A 24,984-nucleotide genomic window follows, 5' to 3' on the forward strand; every position below is an offset into this window, starting at 1 on the left:
CTATTGCTTTGCATAAGCACCTACCAGTTCAGAATTTGGAATATAGAGCTGATTTAGATGGAAGATATCTGTTTCTTAAAATTAGATTGTGGGATAAAATCTTCACAATTGCAAACTTTTATATTCCAAATTATGATCAAACTAAGACAATTGTGAGTTATCTTGGCCTCTTAGCAGACTTTGCAGAAGGTACGGTTATTGTGGGAGGAGATTTTAACCTAGCTTTGGACCCTTCACTAGACACGTCAGCTCAACGATCAAATATCTCACATGCTCGTCTGAGGGCACTTAAAAACAAACTATACGAACATAGGTTGATGGATCTCTGGCGGACCCTTAACCCTAAAGATCGTAACTACACATATTTTTCTTTAGCACATAAAACATATAGCAGAATAGATTTTTTTTTAACTGGTCCTAAGATATTGGAATGGAACCCGTCTATAGATATCGGTTCATTCATTTGGTCCGACCATTCACCAGTATTTTTAACAATAGCACCCCCCCAGATTCAGGGTACTAATTGGTCGTGGCGTTTGAATGATACACTTATGCAAGATCAAAACTGTTATAAAGCAATTGCAGAGGCGATTGATAATTTTATCTCCGACCATGAACAGGATGAAACTGCTTTACCCTTGAAATGGGAGGCCTTAAAGGCAGTAATACGAGGGGTATTTATTCAACATGGTTCTCGTCTTAAAAAAGAAAAATCTAAAATTATCGAAAATACGTTATTAAAACTTCATTCTTTGGAAACTCGACATAAAGCCCATCATTCTCCAGATATATCAGCCGATATTTTCTCCACAAGGATATCTTTGCTACAACTATTCAAATCATCTCAGAGCTCAAACCGACAAAGACGGGTAGTGGGAAGATATAGATTTGAGAATAAGTGTGGGAAAATGTTGGCTGATATGTTACACCCACGTCAATCACAGACTTTTATACCAAGTATAAAAAAATCATCAGGAGAACTGACATCGGATCCACGTGAGCTCCAACAAACCTTTAGGGAATATTTCTCAGGCCTCTATAATCTAACTCCATCATCATTATTGGAGGATAAGGGAGCTGGAGACGATATTATTGGGGAATATGTGCGGGAAAACGCTATTCCGACAATAGATAGTGTTACTAGGGAATCTTTGGATTCTCCATTTTCGCTCGAGGAACTATTAGAAGTAATTGCTAATACTCCAACAAATAAGAGCCCAGGTCCCGACGGGTTTACATCAAAATTCTATAAGACGTTTAAAGAGCATATAGCCCCGTTTATGCTTCAAGTGTTTAATTCTATTTCTTCTATGAACCAATTTCCAATACAGACCCTGGAATCTCATATTACTTTGATCCCCAAACCAGAAAAGGATTTAACACTTTGCTCTAGTTATCGACCTATATCATTGATTGGGATAGATTTAAAGATATATGCTAAACTGATTGCACTCCGTCTTCAACCACTCCTCCCAAGCTTAATACATACGGACCAGGTAGGATTCGTTCGGAATAGAGAAGCACGCGATAACACGATCAAAACTTTTTTGTTGATGAACTATGCACAAAGGGCTAAAATTCCAGTATGCCTTCTTTCAGTTGATGCAGAAAAGGCATTTGATCGGGTGGGATGGCCCTTTCTTAAACACTCTTTAATGCAAATAGGATTGGGGTCGAATATATTGCATAAGATCATGGCACTTTATACTAAACCGGCAGCCAGAATAAAAATTAATGGTTCATTGACAACAAGTTTTAATATACAAAATGGTACCCGCCAGGGATGCCCGTTAACCCCTTTACTTTATGTTATAGTAATGGAATATTTAGCGACGGCTATTAGACGGAACCCCTCTATTTCTGGTGTACAGATAAAACAGAGGGAAATAAAAATGGCTTTGTTTGCTGATGATTTACTACTTTATATCACTAATCCACACATTGCAATTCCCTCTGTGTTAGCTGAATTCCAGCGGTTTGGAAAATTGAGCAATTTTAAAGTCAATGTATCAAAATCAGAAATTCTCAACGTGTCGCTCGTACCCGAACAGGTTGCAAGGTTGAGAGCCAATTTTATGTTTAGGATTTGCTCTGTAGCTGTAAAATATTTAGGTGTTAAAATCACCCCGGACTCAAAGTATTTATATTCAATGAACTATGTTCCTCTTCTGCAACGTACCCTACAAGATCTAAAAAAATATGATGTTAAGCAATATTCATGGTTTGGGAGGATTAATATACTGAAAATGGATATAATACCGCGGTTCCTGTATTTTTTTCAAACTATCCCAATTAGTGTTCCTCGATCATTTTTCTCCACTCTGCAATCGGCTTTTACAAAATTTATTTGGGGACATAAAAAACCAAGATTACAAAAGAAATTATTATCATTACCTAAAACGAAAGGAGGTGCGGGTGCACCTGATCTATATTATTATTATGTTTCGGCTGTTTTGACTAGACTGGTGGACTGGTTTTACTGCTCGGAAACCAAACAATGGGTAAAAATAGAACAAGGGTTAAATCAACTGGATTTAAAGGTGTTACCATGGTTAGATCTGTCTGATAGCAATTTAAATCAAGAGTTGAAAGAGTCTATGCCCTCCCTCACATCCCATGTGCTGAATATATGGGGAAAAACAGTTATAAAATTGGAACTTTCCTCCTATGAAGGACCTATGACACCTTTATTTGGCAACCCTTTTTTTCCACCGGCATTAAATAGGACAAGTTTTCTTATATGGAATAGGGAATCCCATTATAGATTGAGCAATATTCTAAGCCAGGGGACAATTCCGTCTTTATTAAATCTATTCTCTACACAGCGACCATCACCTATGCAAATGTTGGAGTTTTGGCAGTTGCGATCATTTTGGTGTACAATTCATTCAAATAAGTCTCTGGGTAGAGATCTAACAGAACTTGAAACTCTTTTGACACAAGATCAGAAACCAAAGCATGTTATATCAATACTGTATAAGATGTTTATTATTAAAAATCACCCGGAGCCCCCAGAATATATAAATAAATGGGTTAATGAGATCAACGCTCAGATTGCGGTTGGGGAATGGGAGAAGGCATTTAGTTTCACTCACTGTTTATCACCGTCGATTAAAGCACAAGAGACGAATTATAAATTGCTCTCAAGATGGTATTGGAGCCCAGTGACACTCCATCGTATATACCCAGAAAAATCAGATATATGTTGGCGGTGCCATAGAGACAAGGGTACATTGCTCCACATCTGGTGGGAATGCCCCCTAATTTTCAGATTTTGGGAAAAGCTTATGCAATTATATACAACAATCACTGGGGAGGTAATTCCAAATACACCACAAGTCACCCTTCTTTCTATGTTACCAAGAACATATAAAAACGTTAAAAAGAATCTTCTGGGATACTGGTTGACTGCGGCAAGAACTGTGATACCGCGGCATTGGCGATCATCCCAATCCCCTACGATAAACGAATGGGCTTTAGAAATGGATAACATAGAGAGAATGGAGATACTCTTAGCTCAAGAATTAGATACATATGAAAGGTGTCTCTTGGTCTGGACTCCCTGGAGTCAGCATAGGAAATTGGTAAAGGACTGAGGAATTAGGAGGGAAGAGGGGGGAGGGAGGGACTTGCAGAGGAGAGAGGAGTGAGAAGTGGAGGAGGGGGAGAAATCAGATATATATTCTTCCCCTTTTCCTCTCTTTTTTTTTTTTTTTTCTTTGGAGGGAGGGAGGGAGGGAGGGAAGAGGAAATAAAATAATAAATGTGATTATTATATATGTAAGTAATATATATTCATATGTATGAGATTGTTTAACTATGTGTAATGCTTTATAATAATTGAAAATAAAAACAGAATTGAAAAAAAAAAAAGAAAAGGGTTGACAGCTTTAGGTAGGACTTATAACATCTGGGAAAATCATAGCTGAGAGAAAACTACAATGTGAAGCAGCATGATACCAAGGCAGGATTGTCCATAGCCATATATACTCTGGCCAGGGTATCTAAAGAACCAATGGTGAGCCACAGCTATTGCTAATGTACACAAGTGATTGTTTGATACGTAGTCTACTGAAAATCATAGGAGACTGGAATTAAGGCAGCAAGGTTGTCCAGGTGCAGAGAAGGGGAGGGGATGGGGGAAGTTGTATTGTCCTCAATAAAAATGACAGCAGCCTGCAGAAAGTCTTGTGAACTGGGGAGTTATTGCTTTCAGTAAATCAGTTTACCCCTGCTACCTTGCAAAGATAATTTAAGACTAAGGAATTAATAAAAAAACACAGAAGGGGGGAACCTCTGAGCTGGGGCTGTAATACAGCTGTAATACTAGGCAAAATGTTTGTCTTAATTTACCGCTTCAGCCCCCGGAAGATTCTACCCTCTTCCTGACCAGAGCACTTTTTGCAATTCGATCTGTCACTTCTCCACTCAGAGAACCAGAAATTGTGTGTTTAAACACACAGTTCCGGGTTCTCCGTGACTCAGTGGCGATCGAGATCACTGGGTACTCGCATTTGCTGGGGGGGCAAGCAGGGGGCGCGAGTGTGCGATCCCTAGTGACCACAGGGCAAAGTGACGTTACTTAACGTTGTTTTGCCGAGCCATTCTGTCACAGTACAACTGCGACGGCTGGTCAGCATGTGGTTAATGCAATAATTCTCAGGCAGACAGAATGGTAGAATACTAATGTATTAACATACAGTATGTAATATTTTTTTACTAAAGTATGAGTGCATACAAACTACACTCACATTTACAGGGTAAACACAGTACAATACAGAGGAATACAAATATGCATACACACCAAAAAAATTATAAGGAAGAAAAGTATGTGTTTTATAAGAAACTAGAAAAGCTATATAACAATATCTGTAAAAAAGATATTAATAACTTATATAGAGGAATACAGTGCAACAAGAAGAGATAATGGGAAGAGAGAATTACTGGAAGCATATGAGAAAAAAAAGGACATTTTATATTAAGAAATAAGAAAAGAAAAGAGGGTTCAACAGAATGTTTGCAGAAGTAGAAATGGTGACCTCATGGGTGGAGAAAGCCAAATACCATATTAAGGATAAATGGAATTCCTTTTATTTTAAAGACTGCTGAATGGAAATCAAATAAAATGGAGGGATGGGGGGATGGGGGGATGGGGGGGGGGGGGGTGAAAATGGTGAAAGGTTGAAAAAAAGGAGGTGTGATTAGACATAAGAGATTAAGATACAAATTTGGGAAGAGGCAAAATACGAATCTGAAGAGAAACAATGTATCTGATAAGAATACAACTGCAGAAATACTGGTGGTAAATGAAGGGTAAAAACTGTCTATAAGGATCTTGTCAGTTGATAATTAGAGAAAGAATAGATTTCCTATACATAAAATGTGGCAATATACTATTTAGAAATTACAATAATAAGCTCATGTTAAGGATAATCGGACTTTTGCATGCTTTTTCTTTGAAGTTCATTGAGGGACAAGTGTTCCAGAGACAATGGGTTATGACCATTCCAATCATGTCTCAGTTTTGTAACAAAGCAGAGCCGAGAGTTAAGCCGCGTACACACGGGCGGACTGTATGGCCTACTTAGTCCGTCATACAATCCGACGGACAGTCCGTCCTACTTTCGAATGAACGGACTTGACCTCACACGGATGCACAAACAGTCCGTCGAAAGCTTGCGCGATGACGTGTACAGCACGTACGACGAGACTAGAAATAGGAAGTCCAATACACAGCAATGCAACCTTTTGCCGTGTAAATCCTTTCTGAGCATGCGCCATTCTTAGTCCGTCGAACTAGCCTACTGACGAGTGGATTGTCCGCTGAAACCAAAGTATGATGGACAGTATTTCGAAAAATCTGAAATACTTAGTACGCCAGACTGCACGCTGAAAAAGTCAGCTGAAGCCCACACACGAGCGGACTGTCCGCTGAAATGTGTTTCGACGGACTAAGTAGGCCATACAGTCTGCCCGTGTGTACGCGGCCTAAAGCTTCCAAAACAAGGATTTTAAGGTGAATACAAGAATGCAAATTTTGGTTTCTTTTTCATTAAAGTTTTTCTAAAGACTCATTTTTTTTATATGCTTGCTCTGGGGACAAGAGGGAGGGGCCTGGAACACCAGCGGGGGACCCGAGAAGATCGTAAGATAAGATAAGTATGACATCTTTGTTATTGTTTTTTTTTTTTTATTGCTTTTAATATCACTTTAAGGAACACATGATTCAGCGACCTTTGGAATGTCTATAAGCAGTCCCTGTGAATGTCTGGGTCTTGCAATGTCTCATGGGAATTGTAGTTTCACCACAGTTGGAGGGCCAAAGTTGCCGACCCCTGCCCTAGACTGCTTCCTCACAGCACTTGACCCAATTATTTATTATCCATAGGGCTCATTATACTCCCCATAAGCTGCATTCCTGGAGGAAGGCAATTTACTAAACTGTCCAAGATGTCCAACAGCCACGGTCACCCTTTTACACATGCTATGGCGCTGCCCCAAATTGCACCGCTATTGGAGTACATATTTACTACTTTAAATACTTTATGCTCAACACATGTAACATCAGATCCAAAGATAGCTTTACTAGGGGTTGTACCGGAGGATGTTCTTCTATCTGATATACATGTAATGTGGATGCAGTCTATGAATATAGCCTGTAAACTCATACTGCAGAAATGGATATCGTCTGCCCAACCAACATGTACTCAATGGACAGAGGCTGTTAATCTCAATTTACGAAGGGAGGAATTGATGTATAAGCACAGAAAATGCCCAATAAGTTTGGTCCCAATGGCTAGACTCCAGCTTGTCTACACATTCTACCCTGTCAGCGAGAGATGACCTGGGAAGCTAGAGGAACTAATTGCCAATGGTTTGAGGTAGCTGATTATATATTGTGTTCTAGTATGATATCAATATTATGTATACCCTATTGTCTTGAATATTTGTTGGTTATTTGTTGGTAAGAAATGTAAGGCTCGTTGCTGCATACTCATCGCTGTATTGGAAGGTCTTATATACAGTGCCTTGCGAAAGTATTCGGCCCCCTTGAACTTTTCAACCTTTTGCCACATTTCAGGCTTCAAACATAAAGATATAAACTTTTTATTTTTTGTGAAGAATCACCAACAAGTGGGACACAATTGTGAAGTGGAACAAAATCTATTAGATTTTTGAAACTTTTTTAACTAATAAAAAAATGAAAAGTGGGGCGTGCAAAATTATTCGGCCCCCTTGCGTTAATACTTTGTAGAGCCACCTTTTGCTGCGATTACAGCTGAAAGTCGCTTGGGGTATGTCTCTATCAGTTTTGCACATCGAGAGACTGAAATTCTTGCCCATTTTTCCTTGCAAAACAGCTTGAGTTCAGTGAGGTTGGATGGAGAGCGTTTGTGAACAGCAGTTTTCAGCTCTTTCCACAGATTCTCGATTGGATTCAGGTCTGGACTTTGACTTGGCCATTCTAACACCTGGATACGTTTATTTGTGAACCATTCCTTTGTAGATTTTGCTGTATGTTTGGGATCATTGTCTTGTTGGAAGATAAATCTCCGTCCCAGTTTCAGGTCTTTTGCAGACTCCAACAGGTTTTCATCCAGAATGGTCCTGTATTTGGCTGCATCCATCTTCCCCTCAATTTTAACCATCTTCCCTGTCCCTGCTGAAGAAAAGCAGGCCCAAACCATGATGCTGCCACCACCACGTTTGACAGTGGGGATGGTGTGTTGAGGGTGATGAGCTGTGTTGCTTTTACGCCAAACATATCGTTTTGCATTGTGGGCAAAAAGTTCGATTTTGGTTTCATCTGACCAGAGCACCTTCTTCCACATGTTTGGTGTGTCTCCCAGGTGGCTTGTGGCAAACTTTAGACGAGACTTTTTATGGATATCTTTGAGAAATGGCTTTCTTCTTGCCACTCTTCCATAAAGGCCAGATTTGTGCAGTGTACGACTGATTGTTGTCCTATGGACAGACTCTCCCACCTCAGCTGTAGTTCTCTGCAGTTCATCCAGAGTGATCATGGGCCTCTTGGCTGCATCTCTGATCAGTCTTCTCCTTGTCTGAGCTGAAAGTTTAGAGGGACGGCCAGGTCTTGGTAGATTTGCAGTGGTCTGATACTCCTTCCATTCCAAAATGATTGCTTGCACAGTGCTCCTTGGGATGTTTAAAGCTTGGGAAATCTTTTTGTATCCAAATCCGGCTTTAAACTTCTCCACAACAGTATTACGGACCTGCCTGGTGTGTTCCTTGGTCTTCATGATGCTCTCTGCGCTTTCAACAGAACCCTGAGACTATCACTGTGCAGGTGCATTTATACAGAGACTTGATTACACACAGGTGGATTCTATTTATCACCATCAGTCATTTAGGACAACATTGGATCATTCAGAGATCCTCACTGAACTTCTGGAGTGAGTTTGCTGCACTGAAAGTAAAGGGGCCGAATAATTTTACACGCACCACTTTTCAGTTTTTTATTTGCTAAAAAAGTTTAAAATATCCAATAGATTTCGTTCCACTTCACAATTGTGTCCCACTTGTTGGTGATTCTTCACAAAAAATTAAAATTGTATATCTTTATGTTTGAAGCCTGAAATGTGGCAAAAGGTTTAAAAGTTCAAGGGGGGCCGAATACTTTCGCAAGGCACTGTAAAGGTTATGACATGATGTTCAAGTCACATGATCTACTTGAACCTAATATTTTCCTTTTACTTTGTATTTCTTGTGTTTCCACGTGTTTTGTGGAAGTGCTTTCTTTGTCTAGGTTTTGTTGTAAACTGAAAAATATGTTTAATAAGAATTACCAAATAAAAAAAAAAGAGAGACCCTAGACTATACAGCAAGGATTTATGAGACTTCACCACATCTGAACTGACTTCACCATTCCACAACTGAAGGTTCAGAGGCCACTAAAGCTGCAGGCAGATCAAATAATGATTCTCCTGGAGAAGGCACTTGGGTCCTCTGCTGTCAGAATCAGCAATTAAAATTGCAACTAGATTAACTGTGGTGAAATCCTCCTGGGTTAAAACTTTTATTGAAAGCCTGTGGCGTGCAAAACACACTCAAAAACTTCACCCGATGCATAAAAAATTTGCACACACATAAAGAGTGACACAAAAAAGTGCAGAGGGGTACACAAGCCCTCTAAAATCAGAGGGCCTTGTCCTGAATCCCCCGGGGCATTAGGCTCCTGACAGGGACAAGGACACTTAAAACTTGGTCTTCCTGGCCGAAACCAGTCACACCCTGTTCTTTGGAAGGTCTGCCAAGACAGACCCACCCAAATACTAGGTGAGGCTCCCCCAAAGGGAGACCCCAACCCTAAGGAAGAGGGCGAACTAAGCCAGAAGGCCATGTCCACCCCCTCCCCAGACTTTCAGGACAGGCCCTGGGACCTGTGACCCTACTCATCACAGCAAACGTGCAAAGTGACAAAACAAGATGTGACAAGCACACACTGAAAATAAATAAAAAGTGGGGAAGGGATAGTGGAGAGATGAGTGAAAAGGTGGTCATTGTGTGAGACAATAACAAGGCCCTCCGGCCAGGAATAAAAAATTCCTCTGGTCCCAGCCAAAAGGCCCGGCCCAAGAGGCAGGTGCTAAAAAAGCGTGTTATGGTGCAGTGACCTTGGTGCCCAAAATCAAAGTGACCCTCACTCACAGTGATTCTTAGGCACCCCTGGACTGCCACTCCAGGGGCACATACTCCATAGGCTTTCAAGACCGCCCTGGCCCACGGTCCGGACCACAGCAGTCCCCACCCTAGACAGGAAGGCATGAAGTTCAGGAAGCTTGGTGAGAGCCCTTTACCATCAGGCTCCACTGTTGCTCCCATCACTCCTTCCTAATTACATTCGGGAAGTACTAACCGCTCCCCCCCCCCCACGTAGGGAGCAGCCGGTATTCCCTCCCGAAAACTGTCCAGGGCTAGAACCACCCCAATCCAGGCCAGGTACTCGACCCTCTGGGTCAGACCAGTGGCAGCACCCATCCTCACCAGGAGCATCCTTTCAGACGGCTCAGACACAACCATCGGCCCCCAGTTTTCTGTCGGGCAGCATGACGTGGCCCCTACCGAAACCGTCATTCCGGATGCTAATTGCGCCATCGGAGAGTGCTGACCAAACCCTCTCTATTAGGGATGGAACAGCGCCTCCTTTGGTAACTGATAAGAACAGATACTACACTTGATCTTAGCCAAAAGGCAGAGAAGCTAGAGCATAAAGATACACATCCTTAATGCATCTTTGTAACGTTTCATTACCTTGTTACGCATGTCTTTTGGCTGTTCGTTTCTGCTCCCCATGGCCTAGTATCTAGTCTGCTTAGTGCATCCATGTGAGAGCTAATAAACTCATTGACTATTTATAGACAGACACTAATTGTTATTAAAAAAGCCACAATTGTGGGAAATTATCCTTTAATTGCCATTTTAATCTGTGTGTGCCACTTTCTGTGTCTGTGCCAAGGCCAAACATTCCAGGGTATATAAACTTTTGATCAGGGCCTTTTGTTGGTGATTTCTATTATCAATATGATTTATATTAAAAGGAGCCAAAAAACTATGTGATAATAAATGGCTTCATGTGATCACTATCCTTGAATAAAATACTTTTTTTGGCATGATTAGTCATATTTTCAATATAAATGTCAAAATTTCACAATTTCTGCCAGGGTATGCAAACATTGGAGCACAACTGTACATGTAGGATACCTGGTCCACCTTAAGAACTTCTCCTTCCTCCCCCAGCCTCAGTGCTTTTGTGCAGGTGATTACAATAGGCCAAAATAAGTTAAAAATCACGTATTTATCCTAGTTGCATTTAAAATATACTATAATGAACTGGAAAAGCAGATGCTTTAAGTACCCAGCCTAGAAATAATCAGGGCATTTTTTTAGCGGGAATTCGGTGGAATGCCGTTCCAGAACCCCCAATACTGAATTTAAGAAAAGGCAAGGGGTTCTGGAGGGTCTTTTGATGCTGACTGCTGGGGTATCTATAGTTGCTAGAGGGGGCTCTGTTGTTGCTGGAGGTGGGTCTTATGTTGCTGGAGAGTCCATCATTGCTGTGAGGGATCTACTTTTGAGGGAGGGGTCTATTGTTGCTAGCTGCCGGAGGGTCTATTCATGCTAGTTGTTAAAAGTCTTTTATTGCTGGAGTGGATCAATTGTTGCCAGCTGTTGAGAGTCTATTTTTGCTGAGATGGATCTATTGATGCTGGGAGTCTATTGTTGATATTGTTGCTGGGGGGTCCATTGTTGCTAGGTAGGTCTATTATTGCTAGCTACTCAGGATCAATTTTACTGTTTTTCTGGTTATCTTTAACAAATGCCATACAAATTACTTAGCACCACAAAATTATACTTGGTTCTGTATTCTCTAGGTACTGGGAAATGGGTTGAGGGTGGAAAAAAGGGATGGTGCTCGGAGGTGGGCAGAGGGCAGAAACAAGGGGTGACTTGAAAGTAGGCAGTTCTTGCACCTATTCTCTGAGAAAAACAGCCTTGGCTATTATAATAGTTTAAAAAGTCAGACGTTTAATAACAACATGTAAAACGATATTAACCACTTCCCACACGGCCAATGCATATATACGGCCGGGTGGGAGCCGTCTACTCCTGATAGGACGTTCGGGAACGTCATTCAGGAGTAGCGGGATCGCGCGCGCGCGTGCCCGCGCAGCGGCGCGATCCCGATGTGCTCGTGTCACCCGGACACGGCACATCTCAGATCGGCAGGAGGGCTCTGTGATTGGCCCTCCTGATCACATGACGGCCGTGTCCAATCACGGCCGTCATGTGATGTAAACAAACAGCCGGTTGCTAGGCAATCGGCTCTCCTCTCCTCACACGGAAGTCACCGCTGAGGAGAGGAGAGCAGAACGCTGCAGCCGGCTGATGATCAGTGAGTATGGGGTGCTTTTTACAGCTTTTTACTCACTGATCATCAGTGTAGTGTAAACACACAACACACCACAAAGTACAAACACAGTCCCCACATATGTCCCCAAAACACACATGTCCCCAAAACATACATGTCCCCAAATAATAAAAACACAGGTCCCTAATAATAAAACATGTCCCCCACATATGTCCCACTAAAATCACATGTCCCAATGATTATCTGCACACATATGTACGTGATCACCTGCACACATATGTACATGATCATTTGCGTACATATGTCCGTGATCACACAAACCAATTATTATACACTTAACGGAATTTTTTTTACCAAAAACATGTAGCAGAATACATTTTGGCTTAAATTTATGACAAAATTTGATTTTATTGGATTTCTTTTCAAATAGAAAAAAGAAAATATTGTTTTTTTTCCAAATTTCCGCTTTTTTTGCGCTTATATCGCAAAAAAAAAAAAAACGGAGTCGTGAATAAATAACACCAAAATAAAGCTCTATTTGTGCGAACAAAATGATAACAATTTCATTTGGGTACAGTGTAGCATGACCGCGCAATTGTCACTGAAAGCGCTAGAGCGCTGAAAGCTGAAAATTGGGCTGGGAAGGAAGGGGGTGAAAGTGCCCTGTATTGTAGTGGTTAAAAGTGGTTATAGGATGTAATTTCCCAAGATGCAGCTTCCTCCACTCTGGAACCAGGAATCATGTATCATAGCTGAGCATTGCAACCAAGAACTAGATGACACTAGCTTAGGTGCAAACTGAAACTGTCTTTATTGTAAATTCACACCGAATATACACCACAATCAGATAAGAGCTTAATCACATTATCCTAAACAATGCAAACTTTAAACAGTAATATTATCAGTACATCTAATGAACAGCTAATGCCGCGTACACACGATCAGACTATCCGGCGGACTTAGTCTGGCGGACAAACCGGCGTAAAGTCCTCCGGACTGTCCGAACGAGCGGACCTGCCCACACGCGGGACTTTTCCGGCGGACCATCTGCCGTACTTTTGAAATGAACGGACTTGCCCCCACACGGAGGAACGTCCGTTCATTTTGAGGGTGGCTCCAGGTAGCCGGGACTAGTGAAGGAAGTGAATGTCGCCGCCTTTGGCGGCGAGATTGACGTGTCGCTGGCCCTGTCACCTGGTATGGACTTAAAGGGGAAGCCCTACGCAGAAAAAACGGCGTGAGGGTCCCCCCTAGGTCCATATCAGACCCTTATCCAAGCACGCAACCCGGCCGGTCAGAAAAGGGGGTGGGGACGAGCGAGCCCCCCCTCCTGAGCTGTATCAGGCCGCGTGCCCTCAACATGGGGGGTGCTTTGAGGAAGGGGGGCCGCGCGGCCCCCCCACCCCAAAGCACCTTGTCTCAGTGTTGATGAGGACAAGGGCCTCTTCCCGACAACCCTGGCCGTTGGTTTTCGGGGTCTGCGGGCGGGGGGCTTATCAGAATCCGGGAGCCCCCTTTAATAAGGGGGCCCCGGATCCCGGCCCCCCACCCTATGTGAATGAGTATGGGGTACAATGTACCCCTACCCATTCACCTGTAAAAAAAAGTAAAAAAAAAACACAACACACAAGGGTTAAAATAGTTTATTGCACAGCTCCGGGGGTCTTCCGTCTTCGGGGGTCTTCTCGCCGGACTCCTCCGCTATCTTCTTCTAGCTCCTTTACTAGCGGAGGAGCCCGGCTTTCTTCCTCACCTCCGCCCTCTTCTTCCGACTTCGGGGATCTTGTCCCCCTCTTCGGTTCTTCTTGCTGCTGTCGTCGCCGCCTTCTGTTCTTCTCTTCTTCTCTTCAGATGTTGCCTCGTCGCATCCTCCGCTCACGATGGCACGGACCCGACGCGCGGCGACTTATATAGGGACATCACTGGATGATGTCCCTGCCCATTATAGTTTCACAGTCCCAGAGGATGCTGGGACTGTGACATCATAATAGGCGGGGACATCATCCGGCGATGTCCCTATATAAGTCACCGCGCGTCGGGTCCATGCCATTGTGAGCGGAGGATGCGACGAGGCAACATCTGAAGAGAAGAACAGAAGAACAGAAGAGAAGAACAGAAGGCGGGGACAGCGGCGGCAAGAAGAACCGAAGAACCGCGCCCCCCCCTCCCCCAAGGCACCCCCCATGTTGAGGGCACGCGGCCTGGTACGGCTCAGGAGGGGGGGCGGTCGCTCGTCCTCACCCCCTTTCCTGGCCGGCAGGGTAGCATGCTCGGATAAGGGTCTAATGTGGACCTAGGGGGGGACCGCCACGCCGATTTTTCGGTGTAGGGGTTCCCCTTTAAGTCCATACCAGGGAGGCGTCGCTGGCCCCGGCTACCTGGAGACGCGCTCAAAATGAGCGGACTTTTCTCTGGGCGGGAAAAGTCCATTTAATTTCAAAAGTACGGCGGACTGGCACACACGCAGCCAGATTGTCCGCCGAAATGCGAGTCCGGCAAAAAGATTGGAGTGCAAAACTACTTTCTAAGTCCGCCGTACTTTTGGGTAAAAAAAGTCCGCCGGAGCCTACACACGGGGGGGCTTTTCCACTGGATTGTTTTTTTTTTACGATTTTTTTTAACAAAAATATGTAGAAGAATACGTATTGGCCTAAACTGAGGAAAAAAAATGTTTTTTAATATATTTTTTGGGGATATTTATTATAGCAAAAAGTAAAACATATTGCATTTTTTTCAAAATTGACGCTCTATTTTTGTTTATAGCGCAAAAAATAAAAACCGCAGAGGTGATCAAATACCACCAAAAGAAAGCTCTATTTGTGGGAAAAAAAGGACGCCAATTTTGTTTGGGAGCCACGTCGCATGACCATGCAATTGTCAGTTAAAGCAACGCAGTGCCGAATTGCAAAAAGGGGCTTGGTCCTTTGGCTGCAAATTGGTTCGGGGCTTAAGTGGTTAAGTATAAGGTGCTCAGGGGGTTTTTCACCTTAATGCATAGAATGCATTACGGTGAAAAATGGTGAGGGTTTACAACCCCTTTAATGAATGAGATGAAGCTCTGTTGTGTTCCATCATCCAATCACATGCAAGCAAAACTACTGTGTTTTTTTTATTTTCCTTGTATATAATTGAGCTTTCTTTGCAAAGTGAATTTTCACCACGTTCACTAAAGGCCCGTACACACGGTCGGACTTTTTGACAACAAACATGCAAATTAGCTGTTTTGGAGCAACATCCGACTGTGTGTACGCTCCATCGGACAAACTTTTTCCGTTTTCATCGGACTTTTGTTGGCTGTGCGAACGGACAAACTTTCTGGCAACAAAAGTCCGATGGAGCAAAGTCCGACCGTGTGTATGCAAAAGCATCGGACTTTTGTACAAGGTACAAACACGCATGCTCAGCACCAATGCAAACGATCGAACTACAATACAGAAGTTGACCAAAGGTGGCGCTGGAGTCATTGAACGTCCTCTTTTGAAGCGGCGTCAGTACGTTGTGACGTCATTACGTTCGTGTTTGTTGTCAAAAAGTCCGACCGTGTGTATGCAATACAAACTTGTGGACCACGCCCTTTGTACAAAAGTCCACGGAAAAGTTTGTACAAAGTCTGATCGTGTGTATGGGGCTTTACTTCCATTGCAAAGTAAACAGCCTATTTGCCTTTAGTAAATCAACCACTATGTGTTATTGGGAACTATGTACTTACTCACACAGAGGATGATTTTCTTGTCATGGGTGTTGAGATCACAGGGACACTTTCAGGGATACGTTATTAATAAGTAAGAACGTTGAAGCATGTCAGGAGTAATATAGTTATTGGTGAACCATGTTGTCTAAGGCCACATGCACCCTGGGCGTTTAGCCCTGGTGCACGAGACTCCAGTGTTTAGGTGTGGTTGGAAGGTATTGGTGCGGTGCATCATCCAGCCCTGCTGTCAGCAGCCTGACATAAGCCAACTGATGGTCTGATTGTCCAGTGCACCCAGCAGAGCTTATGTTTAGTGCAGTATGCACCCTTGGAAAAATGCATGGATACCTCTTGCTGCATACTGCCCTAAACGTATGTGCCGGTAGGTGCGCCTTTCAGCAATGTCCTGCTGCAGCAGCTGTCAACCCCTAATTAAGTTTTACAGGCTGCCGGTAGCAGAGCTGGATGAAGCACCTGTACCCTCCACTTGCATCTATATGTCAGAGACTCATAGACTGGCACTAAACGCCTAGTGTGCATGAAGCCTAATGGGTGCAGTTTTTATACAGACGGAGTAGAACAGTTTACTGGAAAGTCTGCGATGTCAGACACTGTGCCCCAGTGAATTCTGTTCACCTGTGTGTAGGCTGTGCCAGAATTCCTTCTCTGTGTTCCACATGCATATTTAGACTCTCTTGCAAGACTTAGAATACTTTCCATTGTTTACAGTGGAACAGATCCTGCAGCACTTCAGAAATGTGAAAGTTTTGCCGGGCTGCTTTAATGTCTCACTGTGGAGAACAATGATTCAGAGATTACATAGAAGGAAGGTGAGCAGCCAAAATACTCCCTCAGCTCTACTGTTCTTTCAAACCTCAGACCAAGTAATCCATATTCTGGAACATATGGCCAAAATAGGGTTAAATTGTACAGGCCATTTGGCTTTCTTTCCCTAATGGAAATGGAAATATGCTTGATCTTATCCAATAAAGTAGTGCACATTTTTTACCTAATAAAGCATTACAAATGCAAACTCATATGTTTTATCTTGTCATACTAAAAATATTCAATTTTAAAAACCTCATTTGTTTGTATAATAGTGCCTGTTAAAGGTATTCATGCATGTTGTTCAATACTTTTGAGATTTTGAATGGCTCAGAGGAAGTTCAGGGTGAAAAGCTTTTGGCCTGATGGCTATAAATTAGCAACTCCTGAGCTTAGTAGAAACACATTATTACATCAGGCCTAGGATTGGTCCTTTCTAGTTTACAACCAGAAGAATTTCAGGATAGACCTAACTAACTAGACCTAACTAATCTTAAAAATGCTCCCTCCCCCATCCTAACACTGTTGTTGAGGAAAAAAACAACAAACAAAAATTCGAAGATTAACTACCAGCCAGCCGGCTCAAACCAAATTGACCTGTCTAACCGTTTGATTTAAAACAAGGGGTTTAGTTTTCACACATTTGCAAATAAACGCATAAGCTGCAGCGGTCACATCATGGCACCCCAGTGTTGCAGCACATATATAATAATGGATAGATTAAGGGCTGGTATGCCTGGAGGGAGCCCACCCCTCCCTAAAGGTAAAGGGATGCACTGGATACCCAGCAAAAACACAATGGCAGTGAAGGTATCCACTGCGTCCTCTCACCAATTAAATTACGTATTTATTTGCAAATGTGTGCAAACTAAGCCCCTTGGTTTTCATGCGAACTGTTGGACAGGGTCAATTCAGTTTGTTGCAGGCTCGCTGGTAAGTGAGTTGTTGTTTTTTGACACGCATCACCCTTCCATGTGCTCATTGCTGTAAAGGCCATTTATAGGATGGGGTGGTTGTCATTTGTTTGTACTGTTGGTTCTTGTAGGCAGACTTTCTCAACCTTTTCAACACAGGGGTAACCTTGAAAAAAACCTTTCGGTCTCAGGGAACCCCTGTTAAAAATGGCTATATCTACAACTCATGATACATTGGTTTAATAGTCAGTGGAAGATTGCTCATTACATCTATGGTCTTGGGGAAGAATTTCCCCCCTACAGATAGCTAAAAAGATCATTGGTGTCATTGGGAACTTATCTGAGAGGGAAAAATTGGTCATTGCTCAAGGAACCCCTAGCAACCATTGGAGGAACCCTTGTTGAGAAACCCTGTTGTAGAGGGTACTATGATTTCCAGACATAATGAAGATACAGAGGTAAATACTGCTGTAAACCACACATGTGAAAGCACCATTCTATAGTGAGATAATGTCTAGTCCCCCAACGGTCAGCCAATGGTGCAACACTATCACCACCCCACCACGGACGTCTGGCGGTCCGGCAATTACCCAATCTAGCTGGCAGGCTGTGGTGTCCTCCAGCACGGTGGCAGGGTGCTGGCAGCCGCTCCGGTGTCCTCTCTTCCAGCTCCTTCCTTTGCTGTCTCCTCTCTCTTCCGCTTAAGCACCAGGCTTTCAATAGGATTGCTTCATGCTTTGGATGATCAGAAAACAAGTCTTACAACCTGCCTCCTGACTGGTAGGGAGGAACTTTAATGTGAAAATAGAAAAAATTTATTTGTTATCCTCACACAACTGGGTGGGCTCGGGGCCTGGTTGTGCTCCCCCCCCCTCCAGGCCCACCCTTTTTTGAAGCCTATTATAGCCTCTGGCTCTAATAACGTGCTTCATAAAAAAAAAAAACACCCACCCCATTGGAATCCATAGTCCGGTGCCCTGATATGTAGATCAGGGGCCGAATGCATGGATAGTTTAACCCCATATAGTTCTGTGTGCGTTACTGCCAGTTTAACGCCATATAGTTTTGTGGATGGTCAATGGATGGTCCGTCACTGATGCTAGATGTCCTCCAGACAGAAAATTTGGTGGACTCTGTTTGAATTGCTACATCTTCTAAGGGACAATGTGGGAAGTTCACAGTGTACAGTGAAACAAGAGTAAGCAATTTCTATACAAGAAAGAAGCCTGAACAGCTGGGTGAGACTGAAAGTAAGGCTGGAGTTCAGCTTTAGGCAGCTTTATGCAGTGTCTCTGCAGCGTAAATAAGCCAGCTGCTAAGAGAGTAAGAACTGGTTAAAGAGCACCAACCCTCTGTCACTACTCAGTATCATCTATTTCCATCATGCTCCTGTTCCAAGGCTAGCAGAAAATCTTGTTTATTCCTTGCTAATAGGCGCCTCCTGTTTCAGATTTGCTGTGTGTTTAGATATATGTCTTTTCGCCTGCCAAGATTCTTAGGCAGATATATCCTTAAAAATGTAGACCATTTTCTCAACCAAATTCAAAGAAAACAAACGACAGGCCAAGGTCTGATATGAAATAGTTTGAAAATGAGAAAAAGCTGCCTAGGAACTCGGTTTACATTCAAATACGTTTCTGTGGGACAGTGCGGTCTGCTGGGCACTGGGAAGACTTGAGACATAACAAGGGAGAGGCTGCCCTGCTCCTAGGTGTGTAAAGTTACAAGGGGGGAAGCAACATTCAGCATGTTCCGCTCTATCATTACAATAAAAGCACATAACTTGGGTCAGAGAGAAAAGAGGAAACAAAATAAAATATTAGGCTAGCCTTTAGCACTTGATACACATCTTGTTTACAGAAAGATGGCCTGTACACATGTGTGTGTTGGCAATAGGATTTCAGTTGCAGATCTGAGATTCTAAATCATAATAGCCAAAAATTAAATTTCCTGCTTTTCCAAAATATTTGGTAGGCAGTGTACAATATCACTCAGCAACCACATAGGCTATTTACTTATTACTGTAGCACCCTCCTTTATAGGTGCTAGAATGTAGTTAGGTTATATAGTGTGGTCTCCTGCTTAACAGGAGATTACTAGGTAAAACATATCAGCTTGTCTGCTTAACCCCTTCTGGACCACCCCAGATATACTGCGGCAGGGCGGCCCTCCTGCGTGAATTCACGTACCTGTACATGATTTGGTGCACTGGGTCTGGGGCGTGTGCGCGTGCCGCCGGCGACCCTCTTCCACTGTGATTGGATACAGTGGGAGCCAATTAGCGGGTCCAGTGGATCCAATGTTCCGCAATTGTTCTCAGGAGAGGCAGAACAATGATATGCCTTTGTAAACAAGGCAGATCACCGTTCTGTGAGGGGGGAAGATGGAGATCTTTCGTTTCTGCTAAGCAGGAATACAGATCTCTGTCTTCCCCCAGTCAAAGCACCTCCACCACACAGTTAGAAAGCACTCCCTATGAGCAAATGTAACCCTTTGATTGCCCCTGATGTTAACCCCTTCCCTGCCAGTGTCATTAGTACAGTGACTGTACATTTTTTTAGCATTGATCGCTGTATTGGTGTCACTGGTCCTCAAAAAGTGTCACTTAGTGTCAGATTTGTCCTCCTCAATGTTGCAGTGCTGCTAAAAATCGCTGATCCCCGCCATTATAAAAACAATAAAAAAAATAAAAGTTCCATAAAGATTTCCCATAGTTTGTAGATGCTATAACTTTTGCACAAACCAATCAATGAATGCTTATTGGGATTTTTTTTACCAAAACTATGACGCAGAATACTGTACATATTGACCTAAATTGATGAATAAATTTGATTTTTTACATTTTTCAAAATTATCTGTCTTTTTTTGTTTATAACACAAAAAATAAAAAGATGAGGTGAGAAAATACCAACAAAAGTAAATTCTATTTGTGGGGGAAAAAGGACATCAATTTTATTTAGGTACAGAGTCGCACGACCACACAGTTCTCAGTTAAAATAACGCAGTGCATTTTCCAAAAAGTGGCCCGGTCATGAAGGGGGGGGGGGGGGGGCAAACCTTCTGGGCCTGAAGAGGTTAAAGAGGAACTGCAGTGTGACCACATAATTTGTAATGAAAACAGCTTTGCCATTCTGAAGCTTCCCTCCAACCACTTTGCATATTACTTTAGATAAACTGTGATTTTATACTTGCCAAATATGCTGCAGAAATCTTCCTCCACTAAGTCTGGGTGCAGTCGTTTCAATTGTGCTGCCTGTTCACTTCCTGGATTTACACAGACACACAGAGGCACACCTCCAGTTCTGCAGCGTTCATTGGCCCTCTTATGACTCATCCCTTCCTAGCAAACTCTCACGAGAGTGAGAGAGAGAGAGCTGTTCATGATGTCATAAGCCTAGGCTAATGACCAGACAGAAACAGGAAATGGGCTGTATAAGGTATTTACTGGTAGAAAAAAAATGTTTTACTATCCAGAGTTAAAACAACAATTGCAGAAGATTTAATAGATGGGGAGTTGAAAAAATGACTGAAGGTCCGCTTTAACAGGAAGGTTACAATTGCTTAGTGATTCACATTGCTGCTGCTGCTGCTGTGATTGGCTATTCTGTATCCAGGCAACTTTGGAAGGTTCTGGGTGAACAGGAGTGGCCCATGCAGAGCAGCAGCATGAATATGAATGCCCTCCCATCCAATTACAGGGAGTGGTGCTCCTTAGTATGATGAGTGTTGGTATTTATATTAAGTGAACACATGGGATCTGGGTCTTCCTCCAGAAAGGAGAGGTCCAGTTGGGGAGGGGGCCTGTTGCCTCCTCTCAGCACAGGCTGCCATTTGGCCACAGGTGAGCAACCTGAATGGTGAATGCTGAAACTCAGGGTTCTCCTAAGGGCTGACTGACGGAGGATGTCCATGGAACCTGTCTGGTATCCTGGAGGAAGGTGACCTACAACCAGAGCCTTGTAACTACAGACACCCTAAAGGTCATCTGGAGACCCCACCCCCTTGTGATCTCACTGCCCCATCATGCTCTGGATGGTGGCGTCACAAGGGGGTGGGGTCTCCAGATGACCTTTAGGGTGTCTGTAGTTACAAGGTGACATTACCGGATGGCCACGACCCATGGGTATATAAGTAATGGCACACGCCGGAGCTAACATTTACAGCAGGAGCTAATGACAGTTTGAAAAACCGGAGGAAGAGCCGACAGAGAAAGAAGACGGCGGAGAGAAGAAGAACCAGAGGGACGGAGGAAGAACAGGAGGAAGAACCAGAGGAAGAAGACATCAGGGCAGCAAGAAGAACTGAAGCATGAAGACCTCACCGGAGGGAGAAGAAATCGGAAGGAGAAGAGACGATGGAGCTGCTTTAATAAAGGACTTTGTCAAAAACCTGTATGCTGATTTTACTTCTTTTTGACACTTTTTTGGGTGAATGGGTAGGGGTACACTGTACCCCATACTCATTCACATAGAGTGAGGGGCCGGGATCTGGGGGACCCCTTGTTAAAGGTGGCTTTCAGATTTCAAGTCCCACGACCACAGACCCCCACAACCACTGGCCAGGATTGTGGGGAAGAGTCTCTTGTCCCCATCAGTAAGGGGACAAGGTGCATGTTGAGGGTATGTGGCCAGCTATAGTCCACAAAGGGGCTCACTCACCCCCCCATCCTGACCTGTCGGACTGTGTGCTTGGATAAGTGTCTGGTATGGATTTTGGAGGGGACCCCATGCCATTTTTTTTCCCTTAGTGTGGGGTTCCCCTTAAATTCCATATCAGACCAAAGGGCCTGGTATGGAATTGGGGGGAACCCTACGCCATTTTTTAAAATAATTTTGGCGTGGGGTTCCCCTTCAAGATTCTCAGAGCACAAGTCGCATGTCAAAGTCAGATCAGTTAAGATGATGATCTGACTTCAATGATAATCAATGGACTGAAGTAGGACCAAAGTAGTGCAGGAACCTTTTTCCAAGTCAGACCAACTTGTGTCTCACCAATTAAGATGGCTCTCATAGGGAACCATTGATTTATACATGTCATGCGATATGTGCTCCGAAAGTCGGAGCGTACATCATACCAGTGTGAACCTGGCCTAACTTGCAGTGGCACTCTAGGCTGAGACAAAGATCTCCCTACCAGTTGCAATGAAGGGAGCAGGTGTCTATGCCCCATTCAGGGGTGCAGGAGCATTAACAGGGAATGGATGAAACACCACTCACCGACCCAGTGCATTAATATGTGGATGAATGTGGCCTGCTGCTCCAGTCATGCCCTCTGACATGGTTTGCCCCACACATTGGGCTTGTTCACAGCCTCTTTGTTTAAGGCCCGATGTGCGGGGCAAAGACGTTTATCGTTGCTTGGTCTGGTCTGAAGTTACTTGAGGACAACTAAAAGGGGTGCATTTCACATATGGCTTATCACAAGAACAGGACTTATCAAGGGAACAAAGTGAGATAGAGAAGATGCAGTACACACATCTAACAGGCAGTATTACTTTTGCCAATGACTACAGTATTAGTGTTAAGTGCATAAGAAACCAGTCAGTTGAGAAGCGGTGTGACTTGGTAAAGGTGGCGGAAGGCCCTGGTTGCAAAGGAGCTTGGTGTTTAGACTCCTTCCACAGCAACTGTAACCCCAATACTGGGTCCAGCATCATGGCATGGGGCGTCCTAGGAACCCAGCCTGGAAGTCACGGAAGATGGAGTGAGGCGTTGGGAGTTAATAAGAACGGAATACTGTATGTACCAGAGTTTAGCTCCCTAGTATTTAAGCAATATATATATACGAATCAATGTCACTTTGAATGAGGTGATGGGTTAATGGGCTGCAGGAGTCTGGTACAATCTCAGTGATACTAGCACAATATTGCTGCACAATACCGAGAGAAGTGTTAGGCCTGATTCACATATATGCATTTTTTGTGCTTTTTGCATTTTGCAGATTTTCACTACAGTCCATTTAACATGGTTTACTATGGAACATGTTATGTAGTGCAAAGCTGCAAAATCCAAAAAAGAGCACTAAAAATGCATAGGTGTGAATCAGGCCTTAGGAAGTGTATTGTGGCACTGTTATCCATAGTAACAGAGTATTAGGCTGCATTCACACCTGTGCAGTTTTAGTGCTTTTTGCATTTTTCAGATTTGCACTACAGTCCATTTAACATGGTTTCCTATGGAAAACATTGTGTAGTGCAAATCTGCAAAATGCAAAAAGCACTAAAACTGCATAGGTGTGAATCCAGCCTTAAAGAACTGTGCTACAGATTACGAGTTAATTGTGTGCTTATGAAGCCTCGCTTTTAAGTTATAATGTTGCCCTAAGGCAAACCTTACGTTAAACTAAAGTCTCAGCACATCTTGGGGCACAAGCGGGCGCTCTCTCCAGTTCCCCCACATGGGTGCAGTAAGCCACACCCACAAGCATAATAATTTGAGATCAGTGACTTAGAGAGTATTGAAGCCAAAAAGAGCCAGCAACCAGTTTTCATTAGGATAAGGTCAGTATTGGTAGCTTTTATATTTCTCTTAGCATTGGTTTCTTTTAATATGGCTTTTTCACAGAGTGAGGCATGCTTTATTCTTGCACATTTAGTGCATGTGAAACATGACAGTGCGAATATTTAGAAAGTGAACCGTCTCCCTGGAAAGGGGATTTCAAGAGAAATCAAAAATCACTGTTCCAAGTATTTCAAAAATGTAAAAATCTAAAATGAAACCTGTACTGCAGTGGTTCTCAAACTTTCTAGTGCAGTTATCCCTTGATAACATTTCAATTGTGGGTACCCCTAAGCCCTTGTACACACGGTCGGACATTCCGACGGAAAATGTCCAATCGGACCGTGTTGTCGGATAATCCGACCGTGTGTGGGCTCCATCTGACTTTTTCCGTTGGAATGTCCGACCAACAAAGTTTGAGTGCGGGATATAACATTTTCAGACAACATGATCTGATCGGACTTTTTCCGATCATTTGTAGAGAATTCTGATCAGACAAAGTGCTGCGCATGCTCAGATCATATTACGAGACCAATGCTATTGGCTACTAGCCTAAACAAATGTCATCACGTTCCGAACGATCATATTTTCCGATAAACTTTTTCCGACCACATGTATGCAACACCAGTTTCAGACACAATTTGTTGGAAAAAATCAGACGGATTTTGTTGTCGGATTGTCCGACCGTATGTAAAGTGGCTTACAGTAAAATTATTTTCGTTGGTCCTTCTTTGCTGTAATTTTGCAACTGTTATGAATATAAATATCTTATATGCAGGATGTATTTTCATTCTTACAAATGTAACATCTTAAAGCGTAGTGATTAATCACAAAAACAATCTGTAATATATAGTGCTCAATATTTAAAAAACAATCTGTAATATGTAGTGCTCAATATTTATTTTGATGGCACAGTGGTGGCATTTGATGGCACAGTGGCAGCGTTTGATGGCACAGTGGAGACAATTGATGGGCACAGTGGCTACGTTTGATGGCACAGTGAGGCTGCATTGATGTGTTTTTTTTCCAGATTTTTTCAGTTTGTTTGCCCCCCGCCTAAAAAAAAAATTTTGAGCACCAGCAGCCACTGATTTATATATAAAAGTCCTGGTTGGTTCCTCAAAAGTGGTTATTTCGGCATGGAATAACCACTTTTGAGGAACTAAC

At 43.1% G+C, this 24,984-nt stretch overlaps 1 protein-coding gene and 1 pseudogene across 3 annotated transcripts in view; both read right to left on the reverse strand.

Moving 5' to 3' along the window:
- The window catches only part of COL8A2 (collagen type VIII alpha 2 chain), a 226,353-nt gene that overhangs the window by 70,923 nt on the left and 130,446 nt on the right, over nucleotides 1-24,984 (reverse strand). The gene's annotated exons all lie outside the window — the stretch shown is intronic.
- On the reverse strand, nucleotides 10,118-10,225 carry LOC143986322 (U2 spliceosomal RNA; annotated as a pseudogene).

The sequence above is a fragment of the Lithobates pipiens genome, unplaced genomic scaffold (assembly GCF_037356315.1).
Source record: "Lithobates pipiens isolate NorthernLeopardFrog02 unplaced genomic scaffold, aLitPip1_a1.2 Scaffold_16, whole genome shotgun sequence".
NCBI classification, from domain to species: domain Eukaryota; kingdom Metazoa; phylum Chordata; class Amphibia; order Anura; family Ranidae; genus Lithobates; species Lithobates pipiens.